Genomic DNA, 27,613 nt, shown 5'->3' with positions numbered 1-27,613 from the left:
ACTTTTTAGACCCCCCCCCCCCCCGACACTAAATCCAAAGAAATCTCTTTTTTTTTTTTCAATAATTTTTTCAATAATTGGCTCTCTATCAAAAACGACAATTTTTAAGAACTTTTTTTTGTGTGAATAATAGTCCCTAGGGCATGACCCAGAACCCTAGGCACTTTTTAGGGGAATTTATTGGGTTTTAGTGCTTCAAAATGATGTTTTTTGATTACCGAAGTTCGGGTCCCATTGATTTCAATGGGGTTCTGAAATCCGGACCCCGAATTTTTGCGAAGTTCGGGTGTTCTGGCCGAACCAAACTTTTCAAAAGTTCGATCATCCCTAGTAAAGGGCCAATCACAGAGGCCCTTTACCATGTGATCAGCTGTGTCCAATCACAGCTGATCACTTGTAAGCATAATTGTCAGTTATTAGCAGTCCTTTCCTCACGCACCATGTCTGTATAAGGAAAGGAGTGCCAATAACCGGTATAGCTGTCAGCACACAGTTTACACTGATAATCAGGCCATTAATCATCAGTGCCCTGATGATCAGTGCAGCCCCATCAGTGCCAATCAGTGCCTATTAGTGTAGGTTATCAGTGCCTATCAGTGCAGGTTATCAGTGCCCATCAGTGCAGCATCATCAGTGCCCATCAGTGCAGCTTATAAGTGCCCCATCAGTGTCGCCTCATTAGTATCCATCAGTGCAGCCTCATCAGTACCCGTCAGTGCAGCCTCATCAGTACCCATCAGTGCAGCCTCATTAGTGCCCATCAGTGCAACCTCATCAGTGCCTATCAGTGCAACCTATTATTGCCCATCAGTGCAACCTCATCAGCGCTCATCTGTGTAGAAGAAAAGTTATTTCTTTTGGAAAATTTTATAACCGAAACTTAGAAAAACTTTTTTTCTTCTGTTTGTTTAACAAAAATAAAAGCGGTGACTAAATAGCACCAAAAGAAAGCTCTATCTGTCTTTAAAAAAATATAGAAATTCTGTTTGGGTACAGTGTTGCATGAGCGCGCACATGTCATTCAAAGTGCGACAGCGCTGAAAGTTGAAAAATGCTGTGGGTAGGAAGGGGGTGAAAGTGCCCTGTATTGAAGTGATTAAGCAGCAAAATCATTGCATTAATTCAACATTTTAACAACTATGGTTTTTCAACATTCAGGTGTACAAAATGCACCTACATTGCTATGTGACATTCTGACATTTTATTAATGGCACAAAACCTTCTTGTTGATTTCTAACATAATAATCTTCCCTTTCATAATCATAGCACTACTCGCTTTGGAGCTGCTGGTTACAGGTTCCCCTGGGTTACCCATAGCAACAACTTGACAATATAGCATATTCAAAGTGCTTGGCTCAGTCAGAAAACAGTCTAGGAGTTTTGGTTTATTGTTGTTTTATTAGAGAACTTGGATAGGAGAAGAGATAAGTGGGATACTCCAACTGTATAAACTATGCACAGTTGCTGGTAACTCTGAGTGCAGCAAGGCCGCTGCTTCACCTTGCCACTTTAGTGAAGAAGAGTTACTGAACCTACTGCACTGTGAATCACTCTTCAGGGTCCTTCTTGGCACTCCCTTTGTCCCTACTCTTCAGGGTTCTGAAACTGCACCCCCTTTATTCTGACACTCTGTGGGAGCTGGCCCCTTGATCCTCTGACTTCACTGGAGTGGTCTCCCGTCCTGGGCAGACCATTTGGCAAGTCCCCTGGTACTCACGGACACTGTTTTTCCCAGAAGACTCTGCCAGCAGCTCCACTGTCAGCTGTACTGTATCCTCTGCAGCTCAGCTCCACACCTGGTTCACTAGGCCGACTGCCTAAGACCACTTTCCTCTTGCTTCAGGAGGAGAGACAAGCTGTCAGCCTCCTCCTGGGACTCTGCTTCCCGCCAAAGACACCCCCTGGCTTTTATGTCCCCCTTGCTTTTATGAGCAATCCCAGGATGCACTGCAAGAGTGCCCTCCCACTGGGACTCTCACAAAAGCCAATGTGTCACTGTCCAGGTTCCCTCCACTGTCCAACAGGCTCCCCTATAGGATGCAGTGGGGACACTCCCTTAGACCCAGTGAATCACATCTGGGAACATGCAACAGGCAACCTAATAGATCGAGCTCCCCTGATAGGCAGATGGAGCATACAATGCTTTGACCCTAGCACCTAACTACCTAACTAGGAGGGTGCTACATAATGATTCAACAAATGATTATATTTTTAGAACTAGAACACTGAACAAGAACTGAAACCAGTTTTAGTGGTTTCATAATCTGAACAGTGGTTTTCAGAAGGGCTGTGTTTTTAAATAAAGTTGGGCTGTTCTGGCCAGTTTTCGAAAGAGTAGAACCATTAGTTCTCATTTCTGTTGGCACATCTCTCCGTCTCTGAATAACTTTGCTACATATTGCATATTATACAACTCTTATAGACTAGGCTGTAGTTTTTAATCAGGGCTCAACTCTAGATGTAACACCAAGATGTACTGTGCACACATGCTGGCTCGAATCAGAAGTGCTGCAGTTAGCACAACAGTATATTTTCTAGCATTTGTTGGCTTTACGTATGTTTCAATCAGACCGTGTTTATTTGCCTGGTTGCTTTAGAAGCAAGCTAAAAGGATTATAGGTAATAATTACATCACTTAACTTCCAGAGATCAAGGACGGTAGCAGCACCGGCAGTTAGAATGTGTGGCAAATGATTGACCCTGTCTGCAGTATGCACATTCAATTTAAATAATGTAGTCATTCTCTGTATAATGTGTTTGCAACAGTTATTTACCTGTAGGAGACTCCTGTAGGATTCCAAGCAGTGGCGTAGCATGGGTTGTCAGCACCCGAGGCAAGGCAAGTAATTTGCATCCCCTAACCTGTGGACTTTTAGATACCCCCACCCTGATCATGCCCCCATATACCCCTACTCTGATCACACCCCCAGATACCTCACCTCCACTCAGGTCACATCCACTAGATACCCCCCCACTCTGATCATACCCCCAAGATACCCCTACACTGATCACACACCCTAGATTCCTCCACTCTAATCACATTCCCAGATTCCCTCCACCCTGATGACACACCCATATCCCCCATCAGATCCCATCACTCTGATCACACCTCCAGATAACCCTAGCCTGATCATACCCCCAGATACCCTCTAACTCTGATCACACCCCCTAGATACCCCCCAGATTCCTCCACTCTGATCACTCCCCAAGACCCCCCCTCCATATTCCTCCACTTCGATCACACCCCCAGTTTCCTTCACTCTGATCACACCCCCAGATTTTCTCCAATCTGATCACACCTCTAGTTCCCCCACCAATTCCTTCTACTTTGATCACACCCCCAGTTCCCTCCAATTCCTCAACTCTGATCGCACCTCCAAATCCCCCTAGATCTCTCCACTCTGATCAAACCCCCAGAAACCCCACCAGATTCCTCCACTGTGATCACACCCCAAACCCCCCCCCAGATTCCCTCTACTCTGATTAGACCCCCAGATTCCCTCCACCCTGATAACACCTTCAGATCCTCCACTAGATCCCATCACTCTAATCACACCCCCAGATACCCCCCTAGATTCCTCTACTATGATCATGCCCCCAGACCCCCCCCCCATATTCCTCCACTCTAATCACACCCCCAGATCCCCCCCCCCAGTTTCCTCCACTCTGATTACACCCCCAGATTTTCTCCCCTCTGATCACACCTCCAGTTCCCCCAGCAAATCCTTCCACTCTGATCTCACCCCCAGATTCCCCCTATTCCTCCACTCTGATCATACCTCCAGATACCCCCCAGCTTCCTCCACTCTGATCACGCCCCCAAATCCCCCCCCCCATATTCCTACACTCCGATCACACCCTCAGACCCCCCCCCAGTTTCCTTCACTCTGATCACACCCCCAGATTTCTTCCACTCTGATCACACCACCATATTCCTCCACTCTAATCACACCCCCAGACCCCCCCAAGTTTCCTCCACTCTGATTACACCCCCATATTTTCTCCCCTCTGATCACACCTCAAGTTCCCCCACCAAATCCTTCCACTCTGATCTCACCCCCAGATCCCCCCCTATTCTTCCACTCTGATCATACCTCCAGATAACCTGTCCACACTCCCCCAGATTCCTCCATTCTGAACACACCCTTAGATACCCCCCCAGATTCCTTCATTCTGATCACACCCTCAGATAGCCCCCCAGATTACCACTACTCTGATTAGACCCCCAGATTCCCTCCACCCTATTAACACCTTTAGATCCTCCACCAGATCCCATCACTCTAATCACACCCCCAGATACCCCCCCCAGATTCCTCCCCCCAGATTCCTCTACTCTGATCACGCCTCCAGACCCCCCCCCCCCCATATTCCTCCACTCTGATCACACCCCTATATTCCCCCCAGTTTCCTTCACTCTATTCACACCTCCAGATTCCTTCCACTCTGATCACACCCCAAGATTTTTTTCACTTAGATCACACCTCTAGTTCCCCCACCAAATCCTTCCACTCAGATCCCACCCCAGATCCCTCCTATTCCTCAACTCTGATCGCACCTCCAAATCCCCCCAGATCTCTCCACTCTGATCACAACTCCAGATATCCCCCCTCGATTCCTCCACTCTGACCACACCTTCAGATACTTTCCTCAGATTCCTCCACTCTGATTACAACCCCAGATCCCCCCATATTCCTCCACTCTAACCACACCCCCATATCCCCCCCCCCAGTTTCCTCCACTCTGATCAAACCCGCTAGATTTTATACCCTCTGATCACACCTCCAGTTCCCCCACCAAATCCTTCCACTCTGATCTCACCCCCAGATCCCCCCTATTCCTCCACTCCGATCACACCCTCAGACCCCCCCCCCCAGTTTCCTTCACTCCGATCACACCCTCAGACCATCATACCTCCAGATACCCCCAGATCCCCCCCCCCATATTCCTACACTCCGATCACACCCTCAGACCCCCCCCCCCCCCTAGTTTCCTTCACTCTGATCACACCCCCAGATTCCTTCCACTCTGATCACACCCCCATATTCCTCCACTCTAATCACACCCCCAGATCCTCCCCCCAAGTTTCCTCCACTCTGATTACACCCCCAGATTTTCTCCCCTCTGATCACACCTCAAGTTCCCCCACCAAATCCTTCCACTCTGATCTCACCCCCAGATCCCCCCTATTCCTCCACTCTGATCATACCTCCAGATAACCCCTCCACCCTCACCCAGATTCCTCCATTCTGATCACACCCTTAGATACCCCCCCAGATTCCTTCATTCAGATCACATTCTCAGATAGCCCCCTAGATTCCCTCTACTCTCATTAGACCCCCAGATTCCCTCCACCCTGATAACACCTTTAGATCCTCCACCAGATCCCATCACTCTAATCACACCCCCAGATACCCCCCCCCAGATTCCTCCCCCCAGATTCCTCTAGTCTGATCACGCCTCCAGATCCCCCCCCCCATATTCCTCCACTCTGATCACACCCCCATATTCCCACCAGTTTCCTTCACTCTAATCACACCTCCAGATTCCTTCCACTCTGATCACACCCCCAGATTTTTTCCACTCAGATCACACCTCTAGTTCCCCCACCAAATCTTTCCACTCAGATCACACCCCCAGATCCCTCCAGATTCCTTCCACTCTGATCACCCCCCCCCCCCCAGATCTCTCCACTCTGATCACACCTCCAGATACCCCCCTCGATTCCTCCACTCTGATCACACACCCTAGATACCCCCACCCTGATCACAACCCTAGATAGCCCCCCCACTGTGATCACACCCACCCCCCCCAGATACTCCCACAGATTCCTCCACTCTGATCAAACTCCCAGACACCCCACAAGATTCCTGCACTGTGATCACACCCCCAAATCCCCCCCCCAGATTCCTCCACTCTGATCACACCCCCAGATTCCCTCCACCCTGATCACACCCCCAGTTACCCCACCAGATTCATCCAATCTGATCACACCCCAGATACCCCCACCCTTATTCACACCCCCAGATACCCACCCCCCCCAGATTCCTCCACTCTAATCACACCCCCAGATACCCACTCCCCCAGAATCCTCCACTGTGATCACACCCCCAGATACTCCCCCCAGAATCCTCCACTGGAAACATTTTCATAATTTTACCCAGGGATTTTTTTTCTCAGAAATTAGGATCAGGAACTCAACCACGACCCCCCAAAATCCCGCCTCCCCCCACCCTCCAAACTGCACCAAATAGTGGGTGTGGTCCAATTTCACTAACAGTGGCAGGGTCTTAAAGGGGCATTAAATACCAGGAGTGCATTGCGTGCAGAGTTTGGGGATGTGCTACGTGCAGAGTTTGGGGGTGTGCTATGTTCAGAGTTTGGGGGTGTGCTACATGCAGAGTTTGGGGAAGTTTTACAAACAGAGTATAAAGCTCAGCATTCTTCCACAGCTGCTTACCTCTGCAATCCCCATCCACATCTCACTTTCATCTTTCATCCCTCTTCAGCTCTTACCTCTGCGTGCAACCCCCCCCCCCCCCCCACCCACTGCCCCCACCCCTTAAAAGATCCACCATCTTCCACATGTCTTATGTTTGTTGCTGTATTAAACTAAAGCACCCATCCGGCTCTGGTACCTCCCTGCACAATGTTGGTGGCTCTGCCTCTCTTGATTGCAGGGAGTTCATCAAGTGGGGGTGTCGGCATCTGCAAAGCACCCTGGGAACCTGCTTCTCCAGTGTCCCCCTCCTGCACTCAGTGGGAGCCACTGGGAGACCAGCTATCACTTGTAAACACAGAAGCCAGAATTCTGTGTTTACAAGTAAAAGTGGTGAGCAGGGCAGGGAGCCAAGGACCTGAGCCAGAGGTGATCATCTCTTTCATATCAATTTTCCATGCACTTCACACTGAATTGGTCTACTTGATCACTTTCACTCTTTTGTACACTTTTCTTAAAACTTTGTTCTTATATCCTCTATTTCTCAATCTTATTCTAATATCTATAGGAGTAAAATGGAGTTAGTCTCCTCAATATGGGATTTTGTCGGCAAGCAAATAAAAAAATATATATAAAATCATTCATTTTATTCAAAATACATGGATGGAAGTCAAAAAGGTACATATATTACAGCATAAAATACATGTCATAGGACACTGAAAAGTGTTACTATACACGAATCAAGAGAAAATACATGGAGTAACAAAACCCCTAGGTTGGAGTATAAATCCTGATCCTGATTCTAAGATCTATTGCTGCCTTCTCAAAGTCTTGATCTTTCATGCCATTTCTACCATTCATACCATTTCTATGTATGTGGAGACACTGACCATCCCTGAACAAAAAATGGGTGGCATGCTTTCAAGATAGTATTGCATTACATTTCATTTATTTTCTGTACAGAGTGGCAAATATACTCTTGTTTCCATTTTTGCATATGTAGAGATTCCGAAATGAAAGTCTATTATGTTCAATAAAAAAAGAACACTTCAACCTTGTTTAGGTGCCCAACAATATCACAGAATAAATCACTGTATACAGTGCAAAAAATGGAAGACACCTTTATGTATATGTGCAATGAGAGGCTTTGATAGAGATACACATCAATGCTAAAACTGAAAAGGCCCTGCTGCCATCCCCACATATACAGGTCTGGTACAACTGAGAACAAGCAGTGTTCATCGATGTCCCCTGTACCTAGAAGTGTCAATATTGAACAAGAAGGCATTGTGATGAAGCAAGAAATTGAATAACCTGTTGCATCTCCACTGCTTCACACCTAGCTGGTTATAATACTTTTTGATTGTATCTATGCTTTTCTCATGTGTAATGGAAGAATATATGGCCTTAATGTCTAAACCAATTAAAATGTCATGGCACGTCTTAGCGCAGGGGTGCATGTGCACCAGTTCACACAACTGTCACTTCTGCCACTATCCAGCATGAGTGTGCACAGATGGAGAGAAATGCAAGTAGGTGTGTGGCAGTCCCGAAACTGGCACCAAATGCACTATTTAGGAAAATGAGCAGCCATAAGAGGTTGCTAGATGATCTTCAGCTCCTGTATGCTCCTCGTGTCTGTGATCCCCGCATTGATTCCTTATTACTGTTACTGATTCAGCCTGCCTCTGGACTTCCCTTCTGCTTGTTTTCCCAGTGTGACCCCAGCTTGTTTAAAGAACTCTGGTTCTCTGAACAGCTGGGTATGACTTCCACCTGCCTCCTGACTACATGCATGACCTTGGGTCTGACTCCTGACCTCGCTTCCTGCTCTCTCTCCATGTATGATGCATATCACCTTCTCCAAATATCTGATTGTCCTGTGTATCTGCCTTCTCATTAGAAAACCTACCAGTCAAGCGCTATCAGAAGCTACACCAGCAAGCCAGTTTAACCACCACCTTTGCTTATTTGGGCCTTTTACTCCTTGTCACAAAATCCAGGGGTGCTTGGACCTCAGACGCGAACAGCAAGCCCTTTAATCACTTTAGTCTCTAACCAGCTGCTTACTGTACATTCATACCCTCCAGCATATTCAAAAGCGAAGATTATTTTACATGTAAAGGCATAATAAGTACATTGATTTGTGGAATTTGTCTTTATAAACACTAATCTTCTCTGTCAGAAAATCCCTGCTGCAGATAATAGGCCTCCCCCTGAGGGTCATATAACTTCTTGTGTACTTTTGGCATGAAAAAAATAGAGATTAATGTTATACTTTAATTAAGAAACTCCAAGGTCTCAAGAGAAATAAGGCCCACCATCCTTGCCAAATTAATAATGGTAAACAAACTTCTATCGTAATCACTCAGCATTGTTGAAGACTTTTTCTCTACCAGATGGTGTTTAACCACTTTACCACCGGAGGATTTTGCTGTCTTACGTCCAGGCCACTTTTTGCGATTCGGCACTGTGCGAATTTAACTGACAATTGCGCGGTCATGCAACGCCGTACCCAAACGAAATTTACGTCCTTTTTTTCCCACAAACAGAGCTTTCTTTTGGTGGTATTTGATCACCTGTGCGATTTTTACTTTTTGCGCTATAAAAAGCGTAAATTTTGAAAAAAATTACAATATTTTCCACATTTTTTTATATGAAATTCCCCCAAAAAAATGTAAAAATCAAAATGTTTTTACATTTTTGGCCAATTTGTTTTCTGCCACCTATGTTTGGTAAAAAAAAATCACAATAAGCGTATTTTGATTGGTTTGCGCAAAAGTTATTGCGTTTACTAACTAAGGGAAACATTTCTGTCATTTTTGGTGTTTTTTTTTTTTAACGAGTAATGGCGGCGATCTGTGATTTTTTTTGCGGGACTGCGACATTGTGGCGGACAGATTGGACCCTTGACTGACATTTTTGACACTTTTGGGGGTACCAGTGACATTACTACAGTAATCAGTGCTATACATATGCACTGTTACTGTAAAAATGACACTGGCAGGGAAGGGGTTAATTTTATTGGAGAGGGAGGGGTTAATGTATGCCTGGTGCTTACTGACATGTGTGGGGGGAGGTGACTGAGTGACACAGGGACAGATCGCAGGTTCAGCTATGCTGAACCCTGCAATCTGACCCTGTCACTTAGGAGATCCGCCCGCTTTGTTTACACAAGCGAGCGGATCTCCAGACTCGATTCCCCCGATGATCGGGGAAGAGCAGCGGTGATCACCGCCGCTCGTCCCCTGGCCCGACTCCTGCTGTGACTGAATACAGCGGGAGCGAGCCTCCAGCGGCGTGCGCATGCCGCCCACAAGGGGAGGAGTCCAGCGACGTAGGTCTACATCGCTGGGCGGGAACGAGCCACTTTGCTGCAATCCAGTCAACGTGACTGGTCGGCAAGTGGTTAACAGTACATGTTCACACATTTTTTTTTATCTTTATGCATTACCTCCACATTGCCTCCCTTGTCTGTTGGGTTAAGCATCAAACATTTATGTTTTTAAAGGAAATCAAACCCCTTTGATGCCTGGGGCTTAAATATTCATGTTTCAATCTAGGAATTGTGAGTTACTCAATTTGTTCGCAAACTTTTTTTTTTAAAAAGAATATGTTAGAAATACAAGTCACAGAAGAGAATCCATCAGATATATTCTTTAAAATGGCATCTTGAGTCAAACAATTATTTCATTTATGTTTTTTGCCATGAGGCTTTGCCTTCGCAACATTTCTGCAAATCACATGCGATGTCCGTGCGATGCAAATTCAGCCATACAGATTATATGGCTGAATTTGCATCATGTTTAGACCAAATTCATGCAGGACCCTTTTTTTGGTCTGCATGGGTGTTCACGCATATGCGATACAATTCCTGTCAGAATTGATAGTTCGCACTGTGATAAGTGAACTAATCTGGGGGTGTCAATAGCTTTGTATTGACACTCCCAGCAGTTTGCATATGGCAGTGTGGACTGCCTGCGAGTCCGGTGCGATTCAGGAACCTGCGGTGGATTTGAAGGGTTCCCGCATCACACCAGTGTGAATAAGCACTAAACGTGAATGAGGCTTAATAAAAGTTTTATTCTTTATTAGAGGAAGTGACTTGTTTATTGTAGACTGTGTGCTTGCCTTACATGGGATGTGGATTTTTATTTGCAGAAGTAGGTTTCAGAGTTATTCTCTTTATTTATTTCAATACCCACAGCCAAAACAAGGAAGGGATTTGGTAGGCTTCAAAGCAGGTTTTTATTTCTTTCTGTGTGCCTGGTGTGGAGGTCACTGGATCTGGCTGTGGTGGATCATTGAAAATTTAGATTATTAAAACAAGAAAAGTGAATATATTATGGGTTAAATGGCTGCTCCATCCCCCAAAAAATTGAAAACTACAAGTATCCCCCATGAGACTTTGTTGTAGCAAGTAGAACTCAAACAAAAATATTTTTTTTCTAAATGAAAATATTAATTTGAACAATAGAACAAGATAAAATAATATATCTGGTCCATCCTTGATCCCCTGTGCGTTGCTTGGGATTACCTTCCATGCCAGGGCCTATAGGACATGCTACAACTATTCTTCCTGTTTTTACATCTGGTCCATCCATCCATAACTTGATTATGCTTGCAGTGTATGGTAACTGTTGCTGTTTGCAACTTAGCGGGACCCATATACTTGTTATATTTTCTTTATCCATTTAGGATTATCTCCACCTCATTATACCCTGAAGAAGACGGTCAAAACGCATTGGAAGATTTTAGTGGTCATGTAACTATCAGATTTTGTGTATGCTATCTCTACCTCCTTTGAGGAAAGAATGAGATAATATGTAAACATCATACCAGGAATTTGAGTGTATAGAATGTATATATATGTATATATATATATATATAATTTATCAGAGAAAACAAAGGAATGAACAGGAACTGCTGTGCAATAGTATATAGTACATAGCAATGCATGGGCTGGTGCGTATGGTAGAACAATAACGACAAGCATGCATAGACAATTTAGACGATTTCAGAAGTAAAGTATATAAGGTATGAAGTATTGTCGAACACCCCCAGTCCCCCCATATGGGAACAAACTGTGCCGCGAGGGGATTACATTACAACCAACCTTAGATTTGCATGCGCAAAACATTTTGAAGAGAGAGACAAAGGTTCCAGTCTAAAAGTACAAGTAGTAACCTTAGTGTTAAAGGCATAAGGCAAGTGTGAAATTACTTTGAAAGGAGTACAAGGCCTATCAAATTAGGCCAAGTGTGGCCATTCAGTAAACAACAGGGGAGGATAATCTTCTATGGGTTTGCCTTAAGGTTAATATAAACTTTATGGGTATACATTCCAATAACAACCCAGGAAAGGGACTGGGGAATAGGAAGGGAAGGAGGGGGGTATGGCTAAGATCCTCCAGGACATATCCTACCAGTAATGATGTACACAGTAGTATGGTAATCTACTGGAGGAGAGTGACAAAGAGCAGAAAATATCTGGGAGACTGCAGAACAGGGTGGATGGTACTGGTATGTTAGCGCTAAGTCTGATTGGAAATCCAAACCAGGAACAGAGGAGTTGCGGGGAGAGGTTAGGGAGGGATTAAGAATAAAGGGAGGAGGGAGAGATAGGTGACAGATGCATGGGGGGGGGGGTATGGGAGAGAATGGGAGGGGAGGTAAGGGGTTAGAGGGGGGGATAGGGGGATGAGGGAGGAGGGGGCGGGAAAAAGAAGGGGAGGGGCCCCCTTAGGGGAGGGTAAAAGTGTGGTGGCAGACTCAAAGTGAAGGGTAATGAAAGCCTATTAAAAAGGTTAAGGGCACAACAGGGTTTCATCAAAACCAGGGGGAAGGAAATGGATCACCCATGGGTTCCAGAGCTTCTCGTATTTTGGGACTTTGTCTAAAAATGTCGCCTCTATCTTAGCGTGGATCATAGGCTGCCTAATTCTATGTTTTGCTGCGAGCTCACACAAGGAAGAGGTTTTCCAGGCTTTTGCTATAGTCTGCTTAGCAGCGCTAGTGACATGAAGTAATAGTTTAAACTGGTGGTGAGTCAAGGATATGGGTTTGTTATTCAGGAGAACCACAGTTGGATCCGCTGAATATTCTTTTATTTTATTCTATTGTACAAATAAATATATTTTAGACATATAGTGGATATCACTGTATTTGCCATTCAGAACTACCTGTATATTTCCCAGATAAAGCCTCCTTCAGAATCAACTGTGATGGTTAGCCTTTAGCAGGAACTGTCAGAAACCATACAATTCTCCCTATTTATAACACAGTGATTGTCTCCTTTTGCTTTAAAGTTTTAGGAGAGAGAGTACTGAGGCTAAGTGACTGGCATGGCACCCCATATCTCACAACTTCTTCAGAGCTAGGCTGCTTATTTAGGTGTTATGCAGAACATGGGCGTCCGCAAGGGTGGGCAAGGGTGTCAAAAAGGTGCGGAGCATAGGTGACCTTAAAATGATGCCCCCCCCCCCTGAAAAAAGTTCTGCGGACGCCCATGATGTAGGCCAATACTTAAAGCAGAACTAACTTACATTTTTTGATCCAACATTTTTAAATTGCATGTTAAAAAACTGTGCATGCAAACTTGCCAACTTGTGTTTCTTTTGCATTATCCATTATTCATATTATTTATAAGCAATCTTGCCTGGTCTCTTCATTAGAATTAGTGGAAGGCGATGAAATCATTCTCTCACAGGAAATTCCCTGTAGGAACTATTTTCTTTTATTACAAGTGTTCTTTCATGCACTATTTTTGACATGCAATTACAGACCGTGTGCTTTATAGAAAAAAAGTTATACTTTAACCCTTTCACTACCAGGCCCTGATCTCCATTTTTCATCCTAAGTAGTCTGACCATTTCTGAGAGTTTGTATCTTAGCAAAGTTAGAACATTCACCTAAATGAGCTGCTCTTTGTTCCAGAAATGCACCAAAGTAGCTCCTTTACCCTTTTTTGGAGTCGACTTTGGCACATTTTTGAATAGCAGGCGTTTTGTAGCACAAGACAACGCCCATTTTCTTAGCTTAGTTAGCTTAGACACTGAATGGCACCCACATTTTGGTGTATTTTTAGCACGTTCCAGAATTGAGGGCAGATAGGTGTGATTCTGCCCGCGATTCTGCTATGCTCAGATGGGAACAAGGCTTTGTAGGTCCCGTGAGAGTTGCACAAATATTTATCCAAATTATGTTTTCCCTTTTTTCGACTCCTGATAATGCATGTGTGCGCAAAACAGCTGTAGAGGTTTACTACCATACAATGCTTGAGGACCTGGCTGCCACTCTGCAATAGATTGGCGGCGTTCCATGTAAGTGCAAGCCTACTACTTATACATAATGTTTTGTGCTTGAGGTCCTTGCTGCCATTTTCCCCGGCTGGATTGGCGGCTTTTTATGTAAGTTCTCTGTGCACATGTGGTTTTATGTTTGTTTTTATATGCTAGATTACCAATAAATACTGCACCATGAGATTTTCTCTTTTTTGTCATTGGAGACTTATTGCTTCAGCTGAGACACGCTGAGTTGTTTTTAATGTGAAAAAGAAAGCTTTCTGGTCATGATCCATATACCCTGATGCATGAGATTGTAGGCCACACCTTTCCTCAAGTAAATGAAATAAAGACATAAAAACTCGCAGTTTGTCAAAGAAAACACAGCGTCACACTTTATTGGTTTAAATATATGAGTGAAAAAAACATCATAAACATTAAATCTAAACATATAAACCACTTTAAGAACCAGAATATTTGAACTTGCTCAGTTATCAGAACTCAAGCAACCGAAAATTAAATTAGCATAGAAAAATATAAACGTCCCCCCTGAAATACCAGGGTGACCCAACCACACGAAAGGGCTTGCGCCTAAATGGGGGGGACTTTTTCTTGTCTTGCTCTTCGGATGCAAAAGGAGGAACTCCAGACCATCCAGACCTTATAAAGCCTCCCACCTGCTTCCCAGAAAGTTCCATACCTTCCCATTGGCTAATCCTTGCTCCAGGTACAGCAGGTAGATTAACCCCCAATTTACTTGACAAAATAGCATGTTACTAGGCCTATACAAATAATTCAAGCCTCTTACTGAACAGGTAGCCACAATCACACGCAAGTGTGCACTTAATGTGCCCCCTTTTCATTCTGAAAGAAGGTACTATAACTTGGATAAAAGTTGAAAATGGGAGCTGATGTTGACTACATACCTCTGAGGTCCTGGATCTTATCACACACGATTTTTGCTGTTCTAATTCTAGACAGCAACTTTATCTGGTGAGTGTTTGTCAAACACCGAAGGAGAGAGATTACTTGTATGTGGGAGAGTTGTGTATTTTTTTAATGATATGATTTATTTATTTACTTTTTTCTTTTTTACTTAATCACTGTCTCCATGGAAGGACAAACCCCTTGGTGAAAATATAAATAACAAATATAGAAGGTGTATCTAAAAAGTTTGGTGAACAGTCCTACATCTCAACAGCAACACGACCAGGTGCTAGCGTGGAGTACACGTGACCATCAGGGTAAACCCCATGCAGGCAGTCAAAGGTAGTCAGTGTGAGAGGTAGGGTAGTATAATGAAGCAATGATTAAACACCTAATTAAAGTTCTGCTACAAATTGGAGGAAACAGTAATGGAGACGCATGAAATGTTGGTGCCAGTGCATGGGACAGAAGCCATGAGCAGAAAATGTGTTTACGAGTGGTTCATATGCTTTCGCGACAGGAAGGAAACGTCTGAGGATGAGCCACGTTCGGGTCGGCTGTCGAAAAGCAGAACCCCAGACATGATCGAGGGAGTGCGACAAATGCTGGCACAAGAATGGCGACTGACTCTCTGACTGATGGCTGCGGAGTTTGGCTGGCCATACACTATACAATTTTCTTATTCCATTTCCTTTAGATTTACCTTAAACTATGTAGTGCAAGGGCCTGCCTGACTGCATACAAATTGAAAGTGTTTAGGTTTGACCCTATATTACATGGTTTTGGTAAATCTAAAGAAAAGTTGAACAAGAAAATTGTATAGTGTATGGCCAGCCTTTGGCATTAGCAAGGACACGGTATGCACCATTGTCTGCAAAGATTTGGGTAAGCGGAAGATCTGTTCCCAGTTTGTGCCACATAAGCTGACAGACGAACAGAAAACAAAACACCTACAAACTTTCAATTCATAAAAGCTATATATTTGTAGGTTAGACACAAGCTCACATTCAGGTATATATATATATATATATATATATATATATATATATATATATATATATATATATATATATATATTCATACCAAAAATTGTCCTTAAGTGCCTGAATACTAATTTATGAAAATTACCTTGCAAACTGTGTAAAGTATAACAGACATTACGAATGATTAACTTAAAGTATAACTAAAGGCAAAACTTTTTTAAGTTTTGTACGGCGTGGAGAGGGATTACAACACCTGTCTGGTTTTTTACTCTATCCAAAAAAAAACTAAAATAAATGGAAAAAAAAGTTTTTTTTAAAGTAAGCAACATTTTTATAGCTTTTAAAAGGCATAAAATAAGTCAGTGGAAATATTAGTGGAAAGAACTCCCATTAATAAGATATTTAAAGGTACAGGGTGTAGGGCTCTCATAATTATCCATGTTTCACTATCTATTCAGTTATCCAGAGTATGTTTGCAGAATGGCAGTTTGGACTTCAGTGACAGCATGCTTACTCCAGGTGAAATGGTTTACTAGACAGAGAACAGTATGACAGCCCTGAATCCTACAATACAAAGTCAGCAATAGCTAACCCCATATGTATGCCCTCACAGTTTCACTTTAAATCCTTATTTTAATTTGGATGTACAAGTTGTTTTGGTTCTGCTGCTATATGAACGGGGCATTAAAGTAGAACTAATTACAATTAGAAGAGGTGTGTTCTGTCTTGTAACTTGACCATTCTATGTGGCTGTAAGGAACATTTCAGTCTTTTGACTGCATTCTGTTTATCATGCCTTTAATATACAAAGTGTAATAAATGAATAGAAAAAGGTTTTTTTGAGGCAAATGGACTTTCTTTGTATCAACTCAGGACATTACAGCATGTAGATGTAGCACCCTACAAGGTAGGTGCTAGGTAAAATATAGTGGGCCTTGTCTGCTTATCAGTAGGGCCATGATTTTCAGCTGGTCTGTCATGGTTCCCAGGTGTGGCTGTTGAGACTGGGGAGTCTCCCCACTGTGCTCAATGAGGGCTCTCATTGGGCAGTGGAGGAAACCCAGCCAATGGCTCATCCAGGCTTGTATCTACCCCAGAAAGGCAGACTTTGCTGCACAGCATTCTGGGAGGGGGTATAAGTTTGAGGGGAGCACATGACGCAGCATCTTTGGCGGGAAGCAGAGTCCCAGGAGGGAGAGCAAGGCTGTCTCTCTTCCTGTCAAGAGGAATCGGGTGTCCTAGGCGGCTGGCCTGCGGGGACAGAAGGCTGAGCTGAGCTGCAGAGAGGATCCGGTGTTCAGAGGACCAGCGGAGCTGCGAGGGGTCGAGTTTCAGGAAAGCAGTCCCAGTCGTGAGTACTGCAAACTGCCCCTGGGGGTCTGCCTAGTGAGAGGGGACCACTCCGGAGAAGGTCAGGGGGATACGGGAGCTAGCTAGCCAGTGCAGGAGCAAAAGGAAAGGGGGTGCCAGTGTTGACCCTGAAGAGTAAAAGAGGGTGCCAGCATTTGGGCCCTGAAGTGTTAAGTGTACAGCGTGCAGTGTACAGTAGAGTAAACGGGGTGCCAGCGGTTGGGCCCTGAAGTGTTAAGTGTACAGCGTGCAGTGTACAGTAGAGTAAACGGGGTGCCAGCGGTTGGGCCCTGAAGTGTTAAGTGTACAGCGTGCAGTGTACAGTAGAGTAAAGGGGGTGCCAGCGGTTGGGCCCTGAACTGTTAAGTGTACATTGTGCAGTGTGCAGTGTACAGTGTTGAGAGTTGCAGCAGAAGCAGTTTACAGAGCCTCGGTCAGGAAGGACTGGAGGGAGCAGTGCTAGACTTTTGAGCTAACCAGAAGTGTCAGAAGTTACACTCAAGTTCACAGACAGCAAGTCAGATTCACAAGCGCCAACGGCCGTTGACCGGCATTCAGACAGCTTCTAGGCAGCGTCAGTAGGCATTTTTCTACAAAATTCCTCATTAAAAATGACTAAAAATCTTTATTGAAAAACTATAGCTTCCAAGACAATACTCTCCAGCACCATAGAATAGTTAGTGCAGCATGTAAGTAAACAAATAGTCAGCTTTCTCAACATTTAGGGGTTCTGAGAATGCGCTAGAGCGCAAAACGCGCTGGTTAGAACCAAGAGTGCTGACATCAAGCCCTGTGGCAGCCATCTTTGTAAGTTTTTGTTATTTGTTTTTAAACTGTTTTTTTCTGAATGGTTCACATAAAGCAAAAAGCAAAATCTACAATGGAATGGTTCACAAATAAGCATATCCAGGTGTTAGAATGACCAAGTCAAAGTCCAGACCTGAATCCAATCGAGAATCTGTGGAAAGAACTGAAAACTGCTGTTCACAAACGCTCTCCATCCAACCTCACTGAGCTTGAGCTGTTTTGCAAGGAGGAATGGGCAAAAATGTCAGTCTCTCGATGTGCAAAACTGATAGAGACATACCCCAAGCGACTTACAGCTGTAATCGCAGCAAAAGGTGGCACTACAAAGTATTAACTTAAGGGAGCTGAATAATTTTGCACGCCCAATTTTTCAGTTTTTTATTTGTTAAAAAAGTTTGAAATATCCAATAAATTTCGTTCCACTTCATGATTGTGTCCCACTTGTTGTTGATTCTTCACAAAAAATTACAGTTTTATATCTTTATGTTTGAAGCCTGAAATGTGGCAAAAGGTCGCAAAGTTCAAGGGGGCCGAATACTTTCGCAATCACTGTATATGTATATACATATATATATATATATATATATATATACACATTTATAAATAATATATGGAAGTGCATTTTTGCTGTTTCATGTAATTTAAAGGGACACTTGTCATTACTATACTTTGGGTTTGAGCGCTGCAGTGTTTTTACTTTTTTTCCATTTTGTTTTATCAACTTTATTTATTTTTCATATGGAATAATTATGTGATATATTGATAAACTGAACTGCATATTTTCTGTTCCATGGTATTTAAAGTTTTTACTTTGTTTTTATTTTTACTGAATTGATCTGCATAGTTTCTATTTGTTGTTCCACATTATTTAACCACTTAAGCCCCGGAAGATTTTACCCCCTTCCTGACCAGGGCCTATTTTGCGATTCGGCACTGTGTGACTTTAACGGACAATTGCGCGGTCGTGCAACGCTGTACCCAAACGAATTTGAGGTCCTTTTTTCCCACAAACAGAGCTTTCTTTTGGTGGTATTTGATCACCTGTGCGATTTTTTGATCATGCGCTATAAACAAAAAAAGAGCGACAATTTTGCAAAAATAACAATATTTTTCACATTTTTTTATATGAAATTCCCCCCCCAAAAAAATGTAAAAATCAAATTTTTTTAAAATTTTTGGCCAATTTGTTTTCTGCTACCTATGTTTGGTAAAAAAAAATCACAATAAGCGTATTTTGATTGGTTTGCGCAAAAGTTATTGCGTTTACTAACTAAGGGAAAGATTTTTGTCATTTTTGTTGTTTTTTTTTTTTAACACGTAATGGCGGCGATCTGCAATTCTTTTTGCGGTACTGCGACATTGCGGCGGACAGATCGGCCCCTTGACTGACATTTTTGACACTTTTGGGGGTACCAGTGACATTACTACAGTAATCAGTGCTATACATATGCACTGTTACTGTAAAAATTACACTGGGAGGGAAGGGGTTAACTTTATTGGAGAGGAAGGGGTTAAGTGTGTCCCTAGGGGCATGTTTCTAACTGTCATTGGATGTGGCTAGTGGTGTAATAGCACAGATCAACGGTCCTACATTGCAGAACCGAGTGATCTGTGTTTTTACACAGGGGAGAATGACAGGCGGCTTTGTTTACACTAGCCGCCTGCCTTTCTCCCTCTCTGCCGGACAATCGCGAGTGACCGGCGGACATCGGGTCTGCCGGTCATACGCATCGGCTTCGTCGGGTACGAGCGGGGGCGGGAGCGCACCTCCGGCGGCGCGCGCTCGCCCCTATTCGCTCCCAGACTAGTGACGTACCGGTACGTCACTTTGCCTGGAAGGGGCTGACTGCCGCCGTATATAGTCGGGGCTGACTGCCGCCGTATATAGTCGGGCGGCGGTCGGCAAGTGGTTAAAGGGACACTTGTCATTGCCACACTTTTTCACTTTTCAGCTGATTCACACTAATGGGCCATACACACTATAAGATTTTCTGAAGACGTTTTCCTTTAGATTTACCAAAACCATATAATATGAGGTCAAACCTAAACACGTTCAATTTGTATGCAATCTGGCAGGCCCTTGCACTACATAGAAAAGGTAAATCTGAAGGAAAAAGTCTTCAGAAAATCTTATAGTGTGTAGGGCCCTTAAAGCTGGATACACACTATACAACTTTTGTTGGTAGATTTCCTTTAGATTTACCTTCAACTATGTAGTGCAAGGGCCTGCCTGATTGCATACAAATGGAAAGTGTTTAGGTCTGACCTCCTATTAAATGGTTTTGGTAAGTCTAAAGGGAAAAGTCTAAAGAAAATTGTATAGTGTGTATCCAGCTTTACTCTACTTTACTTTACTTACTGGATTTGAGTGCTGCATGCATTGCTGTTACTTTTCACTTTTTTAAGGTTTGGTTTATTGACCTTTTTGCGCTAGCTGCTGCTCTTCTTGTTTTGTTTTTTCCCGCTGAGCGTTGACTTTATCTTTATTTTTTAGTCTATACTTAGGAAAGCCTACAAAAAACCCTTGCTCCAGAACATCTCTACTTTATGATAAAGTCCCCAAAAGAGATACCAGTAAGGTCAAACTTCACAAGCTATTTAGCACAAGAACAGCCTCTGCGCTCTAAAATTTCTATACATTGGCTTCTAATGACAGATGAATATACACTGTCTAAGTATGTATGGCCTGCTCGGGAACAGGTCTCTAGACGTGCTACTTCCCTATGAGACCACTTGACATCTAGCCACTATTGTGAAAATGTAAATATTCTCCCTTCATCTTGTGGTTTTCAACATTGTCCATGAGTGACTGAGGGCCTGGGCATCTATTTACCTGATGGGCAGTGGCATAAATCTTGAACATTTGATGATTGTACAATGCAAGGAGTCTTCTATTTAATGTTTTGCCATTGCCAAGCATTTCATGTTGGCAAAACTATACGTCAATTTGGACAAAGAATTGGAGACCACAGTTACTATTCTGGTAATGGTAAAATACTCACCCTGGTTTCAAGACATATAGGTTTGCACCATAAATATGACAAAATTGTGGTCTCATATTTTGTCCCAGAGGTTGTCCCACCATGACCCATGGGGAGGGGATTAGGAAAAACGTATTTTATAGCGTGAAACACTCTGGATAGAGCACCTAAATGCTGCGGTCTCCTCAGGAATAATAAGATGTTCTTATACAAGCCTTTTCTACGACACCTGTTCAAAAGGTGTGCTGCCGCATATTAATTGACTATACTGTAGACCATTTTAACTCTCTTTCTTGTTTTGTGCTGTTTGCTCATTGTTTTTTTTATGCTTTTCCCTGTGTGAGTCACTGGCTTTGGAGATCCAAGTTCATTGTATATATAAAGCATTTTCTGATTGTTTCCATGCCAGTTTATTTTGTAATTAGTTTTTGTGTGTATTGATGTGCTTGCATTTTGTTAACTGTGACATGCTAGGATGGGGGAATCTGCGACCTTCTTTGGCCGCATGGGGGCAAGCTTGACTCCTCTGGTGGATATGAGATCTCTGGGGTGGGAAATATGCCCATGGTACATTTGTTATACTTCAGGCAGCTCCTCCCACTGGCTTGCTGGCAGCTGAGGGGTGCATTCTGCCCTCTCTCATAGTGGCCTCTGCTCATGGCATTGCACATGCACCAATCGTTTAGGTCATGTGAAGTCAGAGATCAGGCCCAGTGATGTCACCTGCCATCTAGGCCGGCTTCATGTGACGCACCAGGTTGGAGCATATAAAAGGGCCCGCATCCAAGGGATGCTGTGTAGGATCCATTTCAAGGTGAGTTGGAACTCCATGTGGTCCTGCAGTGATTGCTTTTTTGAGATTTTTTCAGCTGATGTCTCGTGTCTTGGCTTCTGTTTAGGGATCAATCTGACTCATCCCCTTCCATTGATTCTGGTGACCTGGATGTATGGTGTAACTTACTTCAAGAGGATTCAGATATCTCTCCTCTGACCCCTTGTGACTGTTGGGTATAGGGCAGACTTTGTTGTTATTGATACATTGCACTTGATATTTGGATATGGTCGTACATGTGCTCCTTGCTTTATACAGTGTAGCACTGTCCCCGTAGGGCTTGCTGTGCGATGACCTGTTGGACTTCCTCTGATTACCTGTAGACTTAGGGTACACTTCACACATTCATCCTTACTCTCAAAGGCTCGTTGCTCCAGGGGTGTTGGTTTTTGTATTTATTGTGGATTTTGGATGGGAGAAGGGAATAGTGGGATACTCCAACTAGAACTATTACATTTGATAAGGACAACTCTCACTTGGCCTCCCCAGGTTTTTTGTGGAAGCAGTCACGCTTTTTTAACCATACTACCCCATGCATGAAAAGGGAGAAGTCTCCTTGCTTTCTCTCCAGCAACAGACTTACACCCATTTACTGACTCTTCTAGCTGCAGGGATGGCCCTCCTTAGGTCAGACCTCTTAACACAGATCTGTACTCACTGTATGCAGAATCAGGTCATTCCAGTGTCTCCCTTCCAGTCAGATCTATAGGACCTTCGGGTTCAGTTCCTCTCTAGCTCTTTAGGCCCTCAGGATGACTACCATGGCAACTTCTACAGAGGAGGAAGCAGCCACCCCCTCCCTCTGGGACTCCCCTCTCCAGCTTAAAGGCATCGAGCACATGTGCTCCTGGCAATTATATAGTATCCCAGCATGCACTGAGGCACTTTCCTCTGCCAATCACCAGGGCTGTACTAAATGTACTAAATTGTCAGGTTTCCTCCCACTGTTCAACATGCCTCCCTTATGGACCAGTGTGAAACACTTCAGACAAACTGAGTTGATTCTGACCACATTGAGCAGACCTCACTAGCAGATCCTGCTCTCTGGTAGGCAGAGAACAATATAAATGTACCTGGCAATCCATCTGGTAAGCAGAAAAGGATCCAAAACGATACTCTATCTCTCTAGCACCTACCTAGGAGGGTGCTACAACAGTATCTACAGACTCTACTCCTCCTTTGGTATGTTCTATGATTCCTAATCATCCCTGGGCCATCGGAATTGGCTTACTTACATATTAGTCGTATGTCATCACTGTCAACCTGCCTACCTTGAGTCTCAGGACCTTTTCTTGGTTGGTATACCAGATACATATGTGCATATCTTTATAGGGAACTTATTATATAATTATGCTGGTAACAATTTATTTTGAAAAATTGATATGGTTTTCTTACAAAACAGATATCAATGTTTCCCTCATATATTGCTCCCATACATAGCATTGTGTACTGTATAAATGTAATGTATACTTATTTTTCTGTAGGAAATTTACTCCCCCCAAAACATTTTTGAAGAAGTGGATGAAACGCAAAACATGTTGAGAAGAGCTGGCTATTTACTCACTTTCATAATGCACTAACTATTCTATGGTGCTGTAGAATATTTTCTTGGAAACTATAGCCTAGCTGTTAATTGCTTGCCGACCACCCGCCGCAGTTGTACGGTGACAGTCTGGCGCTCCCAGGCAAAGCGTCGTACATGTACGGCGCTTGCCCGGGAGGAGCTAGGGGGCGATCGCGCACTGCCGGAGGCGCGCTCCTGCCCCCGCTCATCAGCTGGGGAGCCAGCGCGTGTGCCTGGCAGCTCCGATGGCCGCCGGCAACTCGCAATCTCCTGCAGCAGTGAGAGAAGGACAGACGGCTGATGTAAACAGAGCCGTCTGTCATTCTCACTGAAGTAATGACAGAGGCTATGTGATCCTGCTATATAGGATTGTATGTCTCTGTGATTATTTCACAAGCCACGCTCCCTGACAGTTAGAATCATGCCCCTAAGGACACACTTAAACCCTTAATCACCAGTATAGTTAACCCCTTCCCTGCCAGTGTCCTTTTTACAGTAACAGTGCATATTTTTAGCACTGATTGCTGTAGTAATGTCACTGGTACCCCCAATAGTGTCAAAAATGTCAGTTAGGGGTCCGATCTGTCCGCCGCAATGTCGCAGTCCCGCGATTGCAATTTTTTTTACAAAAAATATGTAGCAGAAAAAAAATTGGCCCTAAAATGTAAAAAAATTTTGCAATTTTTACATTTTTTTTGAGAATTTCATATATAAAAATGTGAAAAATATTGTTATTTTTTTAAAATTTTCGCTCTTTTTTTGTTTATAGCGCAAAAAATAAAAATCGCGCAGGTGATCAAATACCACCAAAATAAAGCTCTGTTTGTGATGAAAAAAAAAGGACGTCAATTTCATTTGGGTACAGTGTCGCACGACCACGCAATTGTCCGTTAAATTCACGCAGTGCCGAATCGCAAAATAGGGCCTGGTCATTGAGCAGCCAAATACCTCCGGGGCTAAAGTGGTTAAGGAGTCATTTGTGATTTTCTGCAATAACGCTTTTAAGTAATTTTTTATGATGAATTTTGTAATAAATGGTATCCTTTAATTATTTACCTTTTTTAATGATCGGTGCTGGTACAAGGAAGGTTAATTTGCCTCAAAAAACCCTGTTTTCTATTATGAGTTTTGGGGATGTAGGTACCTATTAAATTTTTTTACAAATCTATCAGCACAATGTGTTTGTACTAAATTAAAATAAATGCATTTCTTTTTAGCAAAATAGTGTTTTAAGTTCATTCCTGGGGTTTTCAGGACCCTAAAAGTCCCACACGTTTTCTACTCTACTACTACTTCTATGGGATTATAACCCGTCACATTTTTTTTTCTATCTAAGTCCCATTGGGAAGTTTTCCGTCCATTGCCTATTCAAAAGCCAAACCAGAAAGTGAAAGGATATCCCTTTAAAATGAAGGAATCCCTGGTTGTCACTAGGGATGATCGAACGGTTCGCGTCCACCATCGGTTCGGCCCGAACATTGGGTGTTCGAGGTTCGGCCGAATTTAGAACTTTTTGCCCAAAAAGTTTGGAATTCGGCAACCAGAACCGACCAAAATGCAATGCTTCAGGAAATGGGCTTTTAAAGCCTGTGATTGGACCAGAACCATTAGCAAAAGCCAATTGAGGGGGCAGGAGAATGCTAGGAATGTGATTGGAGTGACTAGGGGGTCCCTAGACCAATCATTAGTGAATACGCCCCCCAGTATATAAGATCGCCCCCGCCAAATTCCTAGCATTCTTGTACGGGACATGGAAGAGAGTGGAATGCTGTTCTGTTCTAATGTGTTACAAAGTGTCATTTAGCTATTTTTAGTGTGAGGAAAGGGATATCTAGTGTAGTTAGAGTGCTCCTTTACACTTAAGTTAGCTTCAAAAATTTAGTTTCTGTAGGGAAAGTGTTAAGTGTAAGGGGACCGTAGTGTAGCGTAGGGTTAACTGACAGTGACTGCTAGGGAAGGGTGACAAAACCCTTCCATAGCAGGGTGACCGCTATAGAGAAATGATCATTTCTCTGAGTTGCTTCAGGACAGGAATATGGCTTCTCACCAGCCAAGCATTTTTTATGCTGCAGGGGCTGCCACTGCCAGTGCTTTTTTGAGGACATTTTTGATGTCAGACATGACATCTGAACATGTGTATAGGGGGTATATATACACATATATGTCTGTATATATACCCCTAGACATATATAGGTGTGATAGTAGCAGAAATATATGCTTGCGATAATGAAATCATTTACAGTAATATATTTCTGCTACTATCACACCTATATATGGCTAGGTGTCTATATACATATAATTATGTGTGTATATATACCACTATACACAAGTTCAGATGTTTTGCCTGCCTCAAAAGAACCCAAAAAAATGCCAAAAAAACGCTAGCATCAAAAAAAAAAATGCCCAGGTGTGTTTTTGCTGGCATTTTTTTGGGGGTTTTGGAGGCAGGCAAAACATCTGAACTTGTGTATAGTGGTGTATATACACACATACATATATTTATATACACACCTAGACATATATAGGTGTGATAGTAGCAGAAATATATGCTTGCGCTAATGAAATCATTTACAGTAATATATTTCTGCTATTATCACACCTATATATGGCTAGGTGTCTATATACATATAATTATGTGTGTATATATACCACTATACACAAGTTCAGATGTTTTGCCTGCCTCAAAAGAACCCCCAAAAATGCCAAAAAAACGCTAGCGTCAAAAAAAAAATGCCCAGGTGTGTTTTTGCTGGCATTTTTGGGGGGTTTTTGGAGGCAGGCAAAACATCTGAACTTGTGCACAGTACCACTATACACAAGTTCAGATGTTTTTCCTGACTGCAAAGAACTCAAAAAAATGCCTTCTATTAAACCGGCAAGGTGTGAAAACCGAGAAGAGAAGCCAACCCCCTGAGCTGAAAGTGTTCTAATACAAACAATCCTTTTTTTTATGGTTCTGGACATTTTTGATAAAAAAGCCAATTTTTGAAAAAATTAAAAAAAAAAAAAAAAAAGATTTTTTGATTTTTACTTTGGATTTCAGATCTGGGGGGGTCTAAAAAGTGTACATGTGAAGTTTCAGCTCTGTAGCATGTCCAGAACCATAAAAAAAAGATTGTTTGTATTAGAACACTTTCAGCTCAGGGGGTTGGCTTCTCTTCTCGGTTTTCACACCTTGCCGGTTTAATAGAAGGCATTTTTTGGGTTCTTTGCAGTCAGGAAAAACATCTGAACTTGTGTATAGTGGTACTGTGCACAAGTTCTGATGTTTTGCCTGCCTACAAAAACTCCCAAAAAAAGCCAGCAAAAACACACCTGGGCATTTTTTTTTTTTGACGCTAGCGTTTTTTTTTGGCATTTTTTGGGGTTCTTTTGAGGTAGGCAAAACATCTGAACTTGTGTATAGTGGTATATATACACACATAATTATATGTATATAGACACCTAGCCATATAGAGGTGTGATAGTAGCAGAAATATATTACTGTAAATGATTTCATTAGCACAAGCATATATTTCTGCTACTATCACACCTATATATGTCTAGGTGTGTATATAAATATATGTATGTGTGTATATACACCACTATACACAAGTTCAGATGTTTTGCCTGCCTCAAAAGAACCCCAAAAAATGCCAAAAAAAAAAAACGCTAGCGTCAAAAAAAAAAAATGCCCAGGTGTGTTTTTGCTGGCATTTTTTGGGGGTTTTTGGAGGCAGGCAAAACATCAGAACTTGTGCCCAGTACCACTAAACACAAGTTCAGATGTTTTTCCTGACTGCAAAGAACCCAAAAAATGCCTTCTATTAAACCGGCAAGGTGTGAAAACCGAGAAGAGAAGCCAACCCCCTGAGCTGAAAGTGTTCTAATACAAACAATCTTTTTTTTATGGTTCTGGACATGCTACAGAGCTGAAACTTCACATGTACACTTTTTAGACCCCCCAGATCTGAAATCCAAAGTAAAAATCGAAAAATCTTTTTTTTTTTTTTAATTTTTTCAATAATTGGCTTTTTTTATCAAAAATGACAATTTTTAAGAACTTTTTTTGTGTGATTTCGTATCTGTGGGGGTCTAAAAGGTGTACCTGTGAAGTTTCAGCTCTGTAGCAAAACTTTTTTTTGTGTGATTAATAGTTAATGGGGCATGACCCAGAACCCTAGGGACTTTTTAGGGGCATTTATTGGGTTTTAGGGCTTAAAAATTGTGTTTTTTGATTACAGAAGTTCGGGTCCCATTGATTTCAATGGGGTTCTGAAATCCGGGCCGAACTTTCGGGAAGTTCGGATGTTCTGGCCGAACCAAACTTTTCAAAAGTTCGATCATCCCTAGTTGTCACCAGAGTTACAAGAACTAGTATCCCCACTGGAAGATTTCCCCTCTACTTGCGTTCTGGGAACAATCCAAATTTTGGGACTTTTTTTACACTTTCGGTGATAAGGGTACATTTA

Source organism: Pelophylax lessonae (genome assembly GCF_965119305.1).
Source record: "Pelophylax lessonae genome assembly, chromosome: 4".
Taxonomy (NCBI): domain Eukaryota; kingdom Metazoa; phylum Chordata; class Amphibia; order Anura; family Ranidae; genus Pelophylax; species Pelophylax lessonae.
Note: the sequence above shows the minus strand (reverse complement) of the source record.